The sequence below is a fragment of the Pinus tabuliformis genome, chromosome 9 (genome assembly GCF_031772625.1).
Source record: "Pinus tabuliformis cultivar Carrire ecotype Pingquan chromosome 9, CPIR1, whole genome shotgun sequence".
Classification (NCBI taxonomy): Eukaryota; Viridiplantae; Streptophyta; class Pinopsida; order Pinales; family Pinaceae; genus Pinus; species Pinus tabuliformis.
Window position 1 is genome coordinate 1,356,557,787 of NC_142307.1, and position 16,620 is coordinate 1,356,574,406.

The 16,620-nt window shown below is 40.4% G+C and overlaps 1 protein-coding gene across 3 annotated transcripts in view; it reads right to left on the minus strand.

The window, feature by feature from the left end:
• The window catches only part of AGL26 (tRNA (cytidine(34)-2'-O)-methyltransferase), a 229,321-nt gene that overhangs the window by 140,231 nt on the left and 72,470 nt on the right, over nt 1–16,620 (minus strand). The window lies entirely within an intron of this gene.

Genomic DNA, 16,620 nt, shown 5'->3' on the forward strand with positions numbered 1-16,620 from the left:
GAGGCTAAATTCAAAGGAAAGGCTGGACCGAAGGGTGGAAGAAAATAACGATGTTACAATTGCAATAAAACAAGCCACTATGCAAGGGAGTGCCCTGATAAAAGATACTCACACCGAGACAATGATCAAAATCACTCTCAAGGCAATCAAAGGAATGGCAAGTCAAATGGCAGAGGTAAAAGAAATGTCGGAAATCAAGGAAGAGGACAACCCTTCAAGAAGGCAAGAAACTCCAGGTATGAATCTAACGCTGTTAACAATAAGCAAGATGAATATTATCTACTAGCAACTCTCTCTAATATTGCTCCCCCGGACTCGCTGGAAAATTGGCTTATTGATAGTGATGCCTCAAGGCACTTCACTGGTTACAAAGAAGCTTTCTCTAATCTGGTAGAGAAGGAGACCAACATGGAAATTGTTCTTAGGGACAATTCAAAATATCCCGTGAAAGGCGTAGGGAATGTCACTCTTCAATTGAATCAGGAAAATACAATCCATTTATAAGATGTATTGTATGTACCTGATCTCAAAAAGAACCTGGTGTCCATTTCGGCAATGGAAGACAAAGGCTACAAGGTGGCCTTCAGCGATGGCAAGGTACGTGTATGGAAAAAGAACTTTAAAGATGCTTCCACTCTTGGGTTTCGAGTTGATTCATTATATCAGGTCAGAGGAAGTCCGCTGGGTGTCATGTCTTGTGACACATCTCTTCAGTCCGAACTATGGCATCGGAGGTTTGCTCACCTTCATTATAAAGCTCTACCCGATGTGAGAAAAATGGTGACCGAGATGCCCAAGTTCAAATTGGAGCAAGAAGGTGTATGTCCAGGATGTGCCGAAGGAAAGCTCAAAAGCGGACCATTCCCCTCAAGCCAAAGCAAGACCTCCGATATATTGCAGTTGGTTCACTCAGAGATATCCGGTATGATGCCTGTGAACTCCTTGGGAGGATATTTATATTACCTCACTTTTACAGATGATTATTCTCGCAAGACTTGGATATACTTCTTGAAAAAGAAGGATGAAGTGTTTTCCTGGTTTCGGCACTTCAAAGCCTTGATCGAGAATCAAACCGAAAAGAATATCAACATCTTAAGACCTGATAATGGGACTGAATATGAATCCAATGAGTTTCATGACTTTTGCAAAGAGGCTGGCATTAAGAGGGAGACTACTACACCATATACTCCTGAGCAGAATGGTGTGGCGGAAAGGAAGAACCATACACTTGTGGAAGTTGTCCGTGCTATGCTCCATGATCAAAGACTTCTGAAGTTTCTATGGGCCAAAGTTGCAAATAGCGTCGTATATGTACAAAACCGATGCCCTCATCAAGCATTGGGTTCCAAGACTCCCAAAGAAATGTTCACTGGTAAGAAACCTGATGTATCTCATTTTATAGTTTTTGGAAGCCCTGTATATTTTCATGTGCCGAAGGAGAAAAGGAATAAATTGGGTGCATCTGGAAAGAAAGGAATCTTCTTGGGCTATAGCTAAAATACTAAGGGCTATAGAATCTATGTCGCTCGTCAAAGGGAAGTCGAGATTAGTCATGATGTCACCTTTGACAAAGATATGGCTCTTAACAAAATAGACAATCTTCCTACTCTAAGAGGACCTAAAGAAGCTGACACCAGGGAACCGAAGGAAAAGGAAGATGAGACGATGCCCGATGTGGAAGAACCTATCGATCCTATTGATCCTCCTCCGCAAGAGCCTTCCTCTTCTAGGAAGAGGCCTTCATGGCTTAGGGGGACACTTGATGATGCTGAAGGACACATTGCACCTAGAGGAACCTTCCATGAAAGTAAGAAGCTGAACAGGTATCAGGGATACCTGACCATCATGAGCACGATCATCCAAAATGAGCCTTCGTCATTCCCAGAAGCTATCAAGCATCAAGTATGGAAGGATGCTATGACCGAGAAATATGAGTCGATCATGAAAAACAATGTGGGGATGTGGTCCCCAAACCCCAGGACAAATCAGTTGTCACTTCGAAATGGCTTTACAAGATAAAGCATGCAGTTGATGGAAGTGTGGAAAAGTATAAGGCTCGTTTTGTCGCTCGTGGCTTCTCTCAGAAGGAAGGTATAGACTATGACGAGATATTTGCACCTATTGCCCGATATACCACTATCCGCTCGATCATAGCCCTTGCTACTTCGCAAGGATGGAACCTACATCAGATGGATGTCAAGACTGCGTTCTTGCATGGTTCGATCAAAGAGGAAGTCTATGTGGAGCAACCCGAAGGATTTGAGATTCATGATCGAGAATCTCATGTGTGCAGGTTGAAGAAGGCCCTCTATGGGCTGAAGCAAGCACCCCGAGCGTGGTATGAAAGGATCGATAGCTACTTGATGAAGTTGGGATTCACTAGGAGTGAAGCTGACCCTAACCTTTACTTTAAGGTTGAAGATGACAATCCTCTCATACTGGTGTTGTACGTTGACGACCTCTTTCTAATAGGGGCAGACCCTCTCATTCACAAATGTAAGAGGGAGTTGGCTTCTGAGTTTGAGATGAAGGACCTAGGACTAATGCACTATTTCCTAGGACTAGAAGTCTGGCAGAAGCCGGGGGAGATTTTCTTATCTCAAGGAAAATATGTGGTGAAGATATTGGAGAGATTCGGCATGGTGGACTGCAAGCCTGTAACTACCCCGATGGAGCTTGACTTCAAGAAGTTAAGCGGTAGTGTTGCCGGACCTGTTTTACGAAATGCTACCGAGTATCGTCAACTCGTCGGAGCATTGATGTTCTTGGTGAACTCTCGTCCGAATATATGCTTTGCAGTTAACACATTGAGTCAACATATGGTTGAGCCTCACCACTCACATTGGATTGGTGCCAAGGATCTGTTGAGATATCTTCGTGGCGCGATCATTCATGGGTTAAGATACACTACTAAAGATGTGAGACTACTTGGATATACTGATGCTGACTGGGCAGGCAGTGTGGTGGACCAAAAGAGCACTTCTGGGTGTTGTTTCTCTTTAGGATCTGCCTCGATATCCTGGATGAGCAGGAAGCAGAAGTCGATGGCTTTGAGCACCGCCGAGGCAAAGTACATTGCTGCTAGTATGGCCTCCTGTGAGCCAGTCTCGTTGCGAAAGTTCTTCAATGAGCTGTTTGGATTTACATTAGATACCACCGTGATCCTGTGTGACAACCAGAGTGGGATTCGTTTATCAGAGAATCCCGTCTTTCATGATTGCTCCGAGCATATCGATATCAGGTACCACTATATTCGAGATATGGTGCAGCAGGGAGCAATAAGGCTCCAACATATCGGTACAGATGAACAGGTCGCCGACATTTTGACAAAGCCCCTAGGAAAGGTCAAATTCTTGACTTTCCGAGAACGAGTTGGTGTCGTTCAGAGACCCTCTTATGAGGGTCAAGTATGATGTATTGAGTTCTGGGAGATCTAGGGGGGCGCGGGGTACTTCTTGGAGCGACATGTGACCACAGGGCGACTCACCATCCCCTGGTGGTGCACTATGTACAGGGTAAAAGGTTCAACCTTCCGCTATGACACCCCGTGGCGACTGTGGAACAGGATGATTAGTTCTCTGTGGCGACTGTGGAACAGGTTGATTAGTTCTCTTGTGGGCCAGGATGATTCGTTCTCCATGGCGACTGTGGAACAAGATGATTAGTTCTCCTATAGGCCAGGATGATTAGTTCTCCATGGCATCTATTGGACATGACGATTTGTTCTCCTGTGGATAGGATGATTAGTTCTCTTGTCGAGGCATCCTACGCATGCAGTCTAGGACTCATGGGAAGTACCTCTCATCTCATCAATCAGCAGGGAAATGAGGTTAGGGACCATAGTAGTACTATCGATGGACGCATCGTTGTATCTACCGTACTCCCTATGCTAGGATGACCTCCATTGATCTAGGATCAATGAGAGTGGTACACACTCTGAGACTGACTTCGGGTCAGTGGAGGATGGTATGATACATCCTCGATCATTCTTCTTCTTCATAGTTCGAGCAGATCAGAGCAGAGCAAAGCAGAGCAGGGGTCAAGTTGTGCAGGGCAGTGCATTTGATGGATGGATAGTAGCGACGGTCAAACGGATTGCAGATGGAGTTCTCCCTAGTTGAGAGGGAGTGTTAAAATTGGCAACTAGGGCCAAACTCCATGTGGCTCACCTTATTTATGGCTACTGATATTTTTCCTAGATTCCTCTCATCGATAGGTGTAGGATTGATCTAAAGATCATCCGATTCCAACAAGTATTTATGGAGATATGAATTTATTTCTAATTACTTGACAAATTGTCGAGGTCAGCCAGCAGCTAAGTGTGTCGCACACATGCCCAGCATTTCATATAAATAGAAGAGAGGTTGAGTCATTTGGAACTCATCCAATCACTCATCTTCTCTCTCTCCTACGCATCAAAGGAGCCTCTCTCTCTCTCACACATGTGGTTGGAAAAGAAGATGGAGTAGGGCAAGGCAGAGGCAGGAAGAAGGACGCAAAGGCTGCAGGTCATCTCTTTGACTAGCATTGACCATCTAGGAATGCGGATTTGGTGTGGCTGCCTCCCCTAGGCAAGCCGCAAATTTTGGCACGCAAACTCTGACCTCTGGTTTGACCAGTGTTGACTGCCCTAGTTTGGGGCAGCAAGTTGACTTCAGTCAACTGCAGTTTGACTGTGTTTTTGGGGTTGTTCAAGGGTTGTTTCTTCAAGCTGTTTGAGGGCTAGTTGACCGGAAATTGACCAAGCATATTGGAGGTCAATTTCAACTCATTTGACCAATTTTGACTTTGCTGATCTAAGGTTTGTTGCTGCTGATATAAAATTACAAAATTCTGATTTTGTACTATTTCTCTCTGTTGAACTATTGAAGATAAAAGAAGATTTGATCAAAGGGTTTCCCCACATTGGGGTTTGTCCCTGGCTAGCCGCCACATCTTGTATCTCTTGTCTTGGCTTGTTTTCTGATGAGCGTTTAATGTTCTATCTGCACTTAATGTATATGTGATTGCTAATCTGTAGCTAATAAGAAGAAAATTAAGTAAATTTCTCTAAGCATAGAACATACCATAATTTAACAAGACTCCACGTCCAAGGATGATCCAGAAGACACTTGTACCCTCAGATATCATCAGTTAACAGAGTTTTTTAACTCTACTTCTATCTTCTCATCATCTTTCCTGTACCCAGATTCCACACCCTACGAGGAATTGTAGTAAGTGATATTAGTAATGATGATTTTTGAGTCTGTAACAGGCCTAGGATGTTGAGACTCGATCAGCGAACGAGTACACCTTGGAGTATTTTTTTTATCTGGTTAATTATCCCTTTTTTTTCATAGGCAAATAATTTTCTGGGGTTTTTCACTCACTTTTTACCCCAAAGCTGGGGTGACGGTTTGAATGTTGAGCCCCTAACACATCTTAGTTTCTAGAGTCGATGTATATTACGGTTTACCATACTAGATCGCACAAAAAAATTCGTGGAATTTGGTTAGGTCTAGGTAGTCATTTTTTAATTTTTTAGATTTCCCACGTGTCAAAAATTGCAAACAAAATTGTCTTTAAATTGTAATAAGTGTAGTCTAGAGAAGTTGTATGGAGTATGAGTAATCAAAATTATACCTCTCATCTTCAACTTTCTACGATGACACACTTTTAGTGGTTAATAATGTGTTTTGGGCCCTCAAAACCCACATTTCCTAAGTTTAGTGGAAATTGTGGCATTTAATTAGGCTAGAATTAAATAAAATACAGATAAATAAATTATTCCATGTGACAAAATGACGTGGAAATAACTTGGTAATTATCCTAAGTAAAAGAGTCGAGTCAACGAACACGTGGAAGATGACTGAGCACATTGCATCATAAATACACCATTATTTCATAAAATCGAATTTCTCAGAGATAAAGCAGCAGTTGCACATGTGGAAAATTGAATTTATTAGAGGAGCTCATGCACTGAAGGAATATTCTATGGTATATTTGCACTGAAGATTAGGTGGGGCCTCATCTCACAGTTATCTCAGGTTCTTCTACTCTTAGCACTCCACTCTTGAGGATTACAAGTTTCACTTGGCCAGACTACGAGTTGCACATGGAGGAATCACACAATGCCTAGGGACCTACACAGAGCTATCTGTGGATCATCTACACATGCGGCATCACTTAGTTCAAGTTTTCATTTGTTGACTGGAGTTATCACAGTACTTGGATTCACTCATGGATGAGTTTACTATGCCATATATGGAATTCGATTTCCCTTGATGTGCACATATGGAATTCGATTTTGCTCTGATGTCTCTATCTTCTCCACATCGAACTTGACTTATCTTTCCTTGGGATTTGCTCCAAGTTCAATTCTCACATGCATTCTTCCTTGGGATTTGCTCCCAACTCTCTATATAATGAGGCTATATGCTCTCATATTGTATCATGTAATAAGCTATTGGGCTTGAAGAAACTCTGCCATTTTGTACTTGCATATTTTCTTAATACAATCAAGACTTTGGGGCTATCTGACTGGTGTTCTCTTGGCGTTATAAAGTGATGTGCTTTCATGTTACTGCTATTGTGTTTAATTTCTTTCGCATGTTGAATTAATATCAATTTATACTTGTCATCTTACTTGGATTGATGTGTGCAAGCTATCTTGCACATATCATTGATTTAGAGTAGTATTCTAGGAATAAGCTTGCCAATTCATTTTAGGAGGAATGCTTGGTTTATCTTATTCATTATATTGCTCTAATCTTGTGCAAACTAATACGTGTTCAAGTGTGTAAGAAAGATCTTTTGTATTGTGTGCAGGAATCCATCTGGAAGTGGAAGAAATCTCAATTAGATCAACTCACTCCTAAAGTCACAGCGATCCAAGACTCAACCATTTTTTCGCTTCAAGTTTTCCATCCAACGAAGAGCAAAGAGAGTTTTCTTACTCTATAGCTACTTGATCATCCATTTAAAATTCAAAATACTTCTTTGATTCTAGTTCTTTCAAAGTTATATCTCCTATTAAAGAGTCATTTCTAAACTTAGGCAAGTATGGGGGGTCACTCCCATTAGTTGAGTCAGTACTTTTTAAATTAAATTCCAAGTTTAGTTTGGTTTCTTTTTCTAATTTCACACTGACAATTGGTATTTTTTGTGTGTTGCAGCCCATAGGCTTGAGCATTGGGTAACAAGGAGCTTAAGGAGAAGCTTTGGAAAACTACTCACTCGTGTGTATGAAGGACCCCCTCATGCTATCCAGAAACTAATTTCTAGGGAGGCCATAAGCACTTGGGAGAGAGTTGCAAACTCATCTAGGTCGTGGGCCTTTTGAGCTTTGTGAATCTCTTTTGGAGAGTTTTTTCCATCTTCAAGTTTGTTGTTGTTATATTTTTGGGGAGAGAGTCTAGCTTTGTTAGAGTCTCATCTTTGTAAAGATCTCTCTCGTATTGTGGGTTGCCCTCTTAGAGGCATTTTTACCCGCTTTAAGCGCTAATAAAAGATAAAAAAAAAATTGTTGGAGGGAGCTTGGGTTTTTCCCATGGCATCCCCCTTCCTCATTTAGAGGAGGGATTCTTGTCGGTGACCTAATCTTGTTTCTAGTTTTCTTAGCTTTCTAGCTTTTAATTTCATATTGTGCATGCTTAAAATCAACACATTTCACTCCACATGCAAATTTTTACTAATCTTGTATTTAAATTCCCACATGCATACGCTTTCAAATTGTAAACTTGAGAAAATATCATCTTATGTGTAAACACTTCATACTTTGGCAAGTTTTAATTGTTTCATAGTTTATTCAAGTATATGCTTCACTACTTGGTCAATTTATGCTATATGTCATGAAAACTATTGGAGCACTATCATTTATTTGAAACAATTGTAGCTTAAAGAAATCTATTCCATTTTACTTGCTTATTTTCCATTCAATAGTGCAAACACATATGAGCTTATTTACATTCTAGCCTCTCAAGTTTTGCAAACTATTTCTCTTTGAAGCATTTGCATGAAACATTAGTTTAATTTGGGGAATTAACACAATTTGCACTTCATCTAGGCATTTTAGTATAGGACGGCCCAAGCCTCACTAAAACTTACCTCCAACTTAAGTTGGTTGAATAGAATTTTAGGAACCCTCTACCTCTATTGACTCCACATTGTGAGATCCAAATATTTGGGCAAGGATGAAGTCTGAGGACTAGAGTTCAATTGTAACTTTGCCTTAGCACTAATCAAATAAAATGAACCAAGAACAACATTCCATCACATTTGCTTTGGTTTAAAGTCTCACATGCAAATCTTATTTCAAGAGGCACTTTGGATGCAAGCATTGTAATCTCTTTTAATTTTGCAACAAGTTTAATTTTCTTGTACTTGGAAATTGACTCATCTTTTGGTTTAATTGCATATTGTCATGAATGGTTGATTTCACTTTCAAGTACTATTATTTTGGGTTGTAAACTTAGTTGCATGTTGTCATCTTGGTCTAACATTTGAGTTCTTTTCTTGTATCCTTTTGAGCAAGATAGTTTCCATGCTTTGATTTGTAGACTTATTCATCTTGAAAGCATTTATAATATCTTGTGCTAACAATTTATTGTTTCACTTTTCAGGGTTATTTTGGCTTTCCATTTGAAAGCATTTCACTTCAATTTAAACAAAATACAATTTCATTTCTTAAAGAGAAAATACTTGGAAGGCACTAGTTGTTTATGTATTTCATGCTTATCTTATGATGGTTATTGCTCAAAACAATTTTTGCTTATAAATCTTAAAGAGATAATCTATTTAACTCTAATAATTGTCCTAGAAACTCACATCATTTTTAACTTAACTTTTCATTAGGGACCACCCCCCTTAGCTAACCTTGGAGATAGCTCAAATGGAGAGAGTCAGAATTAGTTTGACAGCCCCTTCTCTGAGTTCCCTGCCACCAACCACATCTTATGGGGTTGAAGGTTTTTCTCAGTAACTTGTAGGTAGGTGTAGACGGCAGGGTCAACTTGCCTCATTGTACTCTCTGCTGAACATTTTATGACAATCTAATAGAAGAAGAATTTCAAAGGGTTTTTCCCTGGTCTTTGACTAATTCTGGTGTCTCTTGTTGATGTGTTGTTTGTCTCCTTTGTCATTGCATTTGTTGTTCTATCTTCAATTATTGTTAATGAATGGAAAGACTAGTTGTAATCTGAAAAATTGTTAATCGAAGTATTGAATTGGACTAAAGTAATTGATTCAGCATAGAACAATCTGAAAATTTAACATGGTATCAGAGCTAAGGTGAAGGACAAGCCCAAAAGGAGACAAGCATTGAAGCAATCATCTTTGGAAAGTTGAAAGAGTCGATCTAGTCAAGTCAAGATGACTTCCTTCTTCAAGGAAAATGAGAAGTTGGGTGACTCATCCAATTTTGTTGCATGGAAAGTCAAGTTGGAGATCATAGCTGATAACAATGATGTTTTGGATTACATTCAAGGAAAAATACCTGAGCCTCCGGAGAATGCTTTCGTTGTTGTCAAGAACAAGCACAAGAAAGGTGAGTTAAAAGCAAAGCAAATTATAGTTGATGGTTTACAAGATAATTTACTTGCATATGTTGGAAACTTGAGAAGGTCTAAGGACATGTATGATAAGGTAGTTGGCATGTATGAAGTCAACAATTTGAATGAAATCATCTCCTTGAAAGATCAACTCAAAGACACAAAGATGAACAAAGGAGAGTTTGTGCAATCTTACATAATGAGGATATCTCGTCTTAGAGATCAATTGCAAAGAGTTGGGGAAACTGTCTGATAGGGACTTGGTGATCATAACTCTAGGAGGTCTTCCTCCTATTTGGGAAACTTTCGTCACTACCATAAACAACAACAATGTCCTCATGTCATTTGATCAAATTGTTGGAAGGCTCACTCAAGAAGAATCAAGGATGATATCAAGAGGAAGGATTCAAAAGTATGAAGAGGGAGAACGTGCTGCATTCATCACTCAAAACAAGAAGAAGAAAGAAAAAGGAGGTCCATCAAATTCAAGAAAGCCTCCACCTCAAGATACAAAAAGAAGGAATGACAAAACATCATCTCACATTGAATGCTACAATTGTCACAAGAAGGGTCATTATGCTCGAGATTGCCCCAAGAAGAACAATGGTCCTCGCTACAACGCTAGAAGCAACAACAACATGTTTGATGATCAAAGAAGAAGAGATGATTGAAGGAATGATCGCAATGGAAGATATGAAAGAAGAAGAAGAGATGCTCCAAGCGACCATGAAGAAGAGTGTCGTCCTCAAAAGAAGACAAGATATTCCAAGTATGAAAGTAATGTTGGCAAACAATCTGAATATATTCTTATTTCCGCCCTTACTAGTTCCTCTCATCTGGATTCATGGGATAGTTGGTTGGTTGATAGTGGGGCCAATCATCTTTTCTCTAGGTATAAAGAAGTTCACTCTAATTTGGTAGAGAGGGAGTCAAACTTGAAAATCATTCTTGGAGATAACTCCACTCATCCCATTAAAGGTTTTGGGTTCGTCAAATTTCATTTGAATTCGGGACAATCTATTTTGCTCCATAATGTGATGTATGTGTCAGGGATGAAGAAGAATTTGGTATCAATATCCACTTTGGAAAACAAAGGGATGAGGGTTGCCTTCATCAGGGGAAATGTTCTTACTTGGCCTATTGGATCACCTATGAGAGATGCATTCACATTAGGATCAAGATATGAAGGACTCTACAAGGTTACTGGAAGACCACTTCTAGCATTGGTCCATGATATTAATCATCTAAGCGAGTTATGGCACCGAAGATTGGCCCATCTACATTATGATGCTCTTCCGAAATTGGAGAAATTGGTCTCAAGGATTCCCAAGGTTCAAGCCCAACATGATGGAGTATGTCCAGGTTGTGCCAGTGGAAAGAAGACAAGGGGACCATTCCCCTCTAGCGAGAACAAGACAAATGACATCCTCCATCTCATTCATTATGACTTAGGTGGTCCGATGCTTGTACATTCTCTTGATGGCCATTTCTATTACATCACCTTCATTGATGATTTTTCAAGAAAGACGCGGATATATTATTTAAAAGGATGAAGCCTTCGAAATATTCAAGGAGTTCAAAGCTTTGATTGAAAATCAAACAAGGAAGAAAATCAAAATATTCAGGTCCGACAATGGTGGAGAGTACACATCAAAGGAGTTCATTGACTTTTGCAAGAAGGAAGGAATCAATAAAAAGACAATAGTGCCCTATACTCCTGAACAAAATGGAGTGGCTGAAAGAAAGAACAGGCCCATCATAGAAGTTTCCAGTGCCATGCTCCATGATCAAAAAGTTGTCGAAGTTTCTTTGGGGACAAGCAACAAATGTCATCGTATATGTTCAAATCAGGGTGCCTCATCAAGCATTGGACAACAAGACCCCGGAAGAAGTATTCACAGGTGTCAAGCCTGATATTAGTCATCTTCGTATATTTGACTACCCCGTATACTTTCATGTGCTGAAGGACAAGAGAAACAAGTTGGAAGCCTTCTGAAGAAAAGGTACGTTTGTTGGATATTGTGAAAACTCTAAAGCATTTAGAATATATATTCCTAGTCAAAGGAAGGTTGAAATTAGCAAGGATGTTACATTCGATGAAGATGTCGCCCTTGGAAAAGCAAGGGACCTTCCTTCACCTCCTCCTCCTGAGAGAAATGATGATATGGATATTTTGGATGGTCCTTCCATACCCAAATCTGATACAGATATTGTTGATAATCCCATGGAACACATGGATCCCTTAGATCCTCCTCCAAGCAATCCTCCCGCCAAGAAGAGGCCATTTTGGCTTCGAGACACTTTACAAGATGATGAGAGACACACTCTCGTTCGAAGATCATTTAGAGAAAGAAAGAAGCCATGCACGTACCAGGGATAGGTTGCAGCCATGAGCACTATGATTCAAGCCAAACCTCCCACATTCGAAGAAGCCATGAAGGAACAAGTTTGGAAAGATGATATGGCCGAAGAATACAAATCGATTATGAAGAATGATGTATGGATATTGTGTCGAGACCGAAAAGAAAATCTGTGGTGACTTCAAAGTGGCTATTCAAGATCAAGCATGGAATTGATGGTAGCATTGAGAAATACAAGGCAAGGTCCGTGGCTCAAGGATTCTCACAGAAAGAGGGAAAAGATTATCATGCTATATTTGAACCTATGGCTCGATATACAACCATTCGTTCAATAGTTTCCCTTACCACAAGTCAAGGATGGACCCTTCATGAGATGAAGTAAAGACTGCATTCCTTCATGGCATGTTACAGGAAGAAGTGTAAATTGAGCAGCCACGGGGATTTGAAGTAAAGGATCGAAAAACACATGTTTGTAGGTTGAAGAAAGCGTTATATGGTTTTAAGTAAGCCCCCAGAGCATGGTACGCCCACATAAACTGTTGCTTGGTGAAGTTGGGATCCACGAGGAGTAATGTCGATCCCAACCTCTACTTCAAGGTAGTCCAAGGTATGTCGTTGATTTTGGTTTTATATGTTGATGAACTAATCTTAACAGGTAGTGATCCCCTAATTATCGAGTGTAAGAGGGAGCTAGCCTTTGAATTCGAGATGAAGGACCTTGGACTCATGCATTACTTTCTAGGCCTTGAGGTGTGGCACAGGCCCGGTGAGATTTTCCTTTCACAAGGAAAATATGTTGTGAAGCTGTTGGAAAGATTTAGAATGACAGAATGCAAGTCACTACCCACACCGATGGAAATGAACTTCAAAAAGTTATGTGGCAAAGACTACTTCTGAAACTACAAACTCCCTCTAGAACTTGACTCCCTCTGAGCCTCTCGAACCTGGACCTTCTTCTCTAGAACCTATATCTACCCCTCTGAAGCCTGCACCTGTCCCTGATTCTCTGGAACCTGCACCTAGTCCTCCTGTTTCTTCTTCCCATGAGCCATAGGCTTGCCTGTCAGCTTGTATAGACCATGCTCTCTAACTCCAACCACAATACCTACGGAACTAAAGCCTTTGGGCGTGAGTCTTTCCTTCCCACTATGGAACAAAACCTCAAACCCATCACAATTCCCACCGAGCTAGAGCCTTTTGGCATGAGTCTTTCCTTCCCACTCTGGAACAAGACCTCAAACCCCTTCTGCTCGATTGTTGAGACAGATATCACGCTATATCTGAGTCCTAGTACAAACAATACATCCTGGACTCACATCACCTTTCCTAAATCCATCCTGAATGGCACAACTCCCAATCCTCAAATCTCCTTCTGACTCTTGTCGCCCAACACCATGTGCAACTTCAAGTCCCACTCAGCTAGAGTCTCGAATACCTCCTGTGACCCTGTCATATGTTTCGACGCTCCACTATCCATGTACCATGTAGCCTCATCGATGGTACCCTGCAAGAAATGAGAGATCAAGGCAAAGTGCTCCTCCTCCAATCTCCTAGTGAGAGTATTTATCTTAGCAGAAGTGGCAATCTCGGCAACCTGCTTCCTTTCTTCTTCTCGTCATCTCCCGTCTTCTTCTTCATCAGACATCTTGTCGAAATATGACCCATCTCGCCACAATGGAAACACTTGATCTTACTCAAGTCCTTTTTCTCCTTGCTCTTCATTCTTGCCACAGGTGGCACATCATCATCTGAAGACTTCTTATTCATATGAAGATCCTTGACACGCAACTCTTCCTGAATGAAGTCATCCCATAGCCTATTCCAGTCTGGAAACTTCTCTCTGACAATGATCCCCTTGATGAAGGGCTTCCATTCCTCGGTGAACCCTTTCAAAGAAATCCTCACCATATAAGAATCTGAAATAGTCACACCAACGGCAGCAAGCTCATCTTTGACCTGAGACAACCTCGTCAAATACGAAGTCACGCCTTCACCCTGCAACATCTTGGTGGACTTCAACTTGTCCTCCAATACCAGTACCCGGTTCTCGTTCTTATTCTGGAACAAATTTTGAAGAGCCATCCACATCTCATGAGCAAAGTTCTTCCCAGACAAATGTGGTATTAGGGAGTCCTTCATGTATTTCCCAAACCAAAATTAAGTTTGCAAATTAAATTTCTAAATTCATCTAGCATTTACCAGCTACAATTTAAGCAAGAATTTATCAATTTAATACACAAACATCTACCTAGTTTCCGTGTTTGAAGTCGATCCTGAGATGTTGTAGCTCCAAATTCGCTCTCGTTACCAAAATGACCAAATCCTCCCTGCCAAACTGGGCACAACCTCAGTACCCAGCTCCAGAATACTTCAAAATTGCAACACTTTGGCCCCCATGCCCAAAAGCTTCAAGAACAACCAAGGCTCAGTTTCCTTCTGTCAGTGACTCTTTGAAATTCCTACTATGCAATAAAATTTCTTCAAAGATCAAGAACCCCTCAGAACCAAGGAAAAATGTTCTTTCAACTCTAGAGAGAATACTAACAGTCGTTGTAGATCCTGTAACAAAACCCCCACCTCTCTTCTTATACATCAGCCCTTCCATGGTCTCAAGGTCTTGATTTAATAAATTATATTCTTGTTGGTTCTTTGTCGATCACAGGTGGAGTGAATTTCAGCTTCCACCTTGCTCTTTCATTTCTTAGAGATGGTCACGATTTGAGTGATGGACTTAGTTTATATAATTTATGAGAATCATAGTTATTATTTTTTTTAGCCACTTAATTTCTTAATGTCTTTTTATTGATCTTATATTTTATTACAATTTATTTATTAATTTAATTTACTTTTAATTATTGAGTTTATTTGGGATTTTGAAAAGATAATGTCCTGTCTTTTTCCATTATTCTTATTTAGTTTCTCTTTTTTTAATTAATACGATATATATACAAGTTCTTTTAGTTATTAAAATTCCTTTTATTTTGTATCGCCATTGTATTAACTTTATTTTTGGAATCATCTATTTTTTTTCCATGGAAAAAGGCGTAATTTTAATTAATAAGATAAGAAAATTACATGTTGTATCATGTTGCATGTATGAGATGCAATCTCTGAGGAGCAGACCAAGTAGTATATATAAGCTTTACAAAAAACCTTCATGATGTAGCTAATAATAAACTTCAAAGGAAGTCCAAATAACATCAGAAATAGGATAAAAATTGAGTTCGGTCCCAAAGTAAAACAGTTGTGTATAGTAGTAAGATTATGTACATAGAACCAAGAAAAACAAAAATGGAATGATCAAGGGATCATTCAGTGATGAGCCCATTCATCTCCATGAATGGTCGATGGTAAAAACGGTAGAAGATGCCTCCCTGAATTCCTGAATCTGCCATTGTCCTTTGTTCAATTGCGCTGCCTCTTTGGAAAGACAATCAGTGATCTCATTCCTTTCCCTGTATATATGTGAGCATGCAAAAGAATCAAATTGAGACTTTTGAGTAATGATATCAGCCAGAGTATCTCTAAGTGTGTGCAAGTGACAGTGATATACATCGTTTATCTAGTTTATAGTGAGCTGTGAGTCCCTAAAAATCTGTATCTTTTGGCAATTTAGTTCTCTTGCAAATAGTAAGAGATATTTAAGACTGTTCATTTCAGCATAATTGTTGGTACCCCTGCCTAAGCCAACTTGAATTTTGTAAGACACAAGGTTGTTAAAACTTAATATGCAAACCCCCCCCTTCCCCCCCCCCCCCCCCGCCGCCGCAGCCATCGGCTTGAGCCAAGCCATCAAAATAAGCCCAGGGAAGATTAGAGTCAATAGATTCTGGGATAATGACCCGAGGGGGTTTGCTCACAGGGTCATCCGGGATCAAATTAAAAATAGCCATCAGCATTGTACAGGAGGTTTCCCAATTTATCTTGGCATCCATAAAAATAGATTTGTTCCTGTTTATCCATATACCCCAACAAATAAGCAATGGCAGATTCCTGACTTTCTGAGATTGCGCTTCTGTCCACCATCTGAGCCAAGCCTCACCTACATTTTGCCCAGACCAAACAATCTGCAAATTTAGGGAGGTAGTGATCCTTGACCAAAAGAAAGTCGCCATAGGGCAGGTGAGAAATAAATGGTTTGTATCTTCCTCATGCTGCTTACAAAGGCAACATCTGGAGGGGTCGTCGATCGCTCTGCACATTAGAATAAGCTCAGTAGGGGCTTTGTCCATAAGGATGCGCCACATAAATAGTCTGGTTTTGGGAGGGGCTTTTAATTTCCAAAGGTGGCGCCACCACCAAGAGATATCTCCAATTTGCCTGGCTTCCATAGAAGTCGTATAACCTACTTTAGGGGAGTATCTACCATGTGGGTCAGGGGCCCAAATAAGGACATCTTGTTGTTCGCTGATCCTCACATTCGCCTCCTCAAGAGCCCCAATAAAACGCTGCCAATCCTCACTCCAACGAGCTGGGATGTTAAGCATCTTGTGGTCCAGCCAGCTCTGTTGTTGCCATCAGTCCTAATTTGCATTTGCAATTTGCGCTAAATGGGTGATACCTATGTCCTGGAGGTGATTACAGAGTTGTCGTGGAAGGATATGAGCATTTCCACAGCCGCTCCAAGCATCCAAGCCAATTCTCACTTGGTCCCCTTTACCAATTTTCCATGCCAGTCCTCTCTTAATGAGGGGGAGGGACTGAGTAATTACTTTCCAAATTATAGAGGCTCC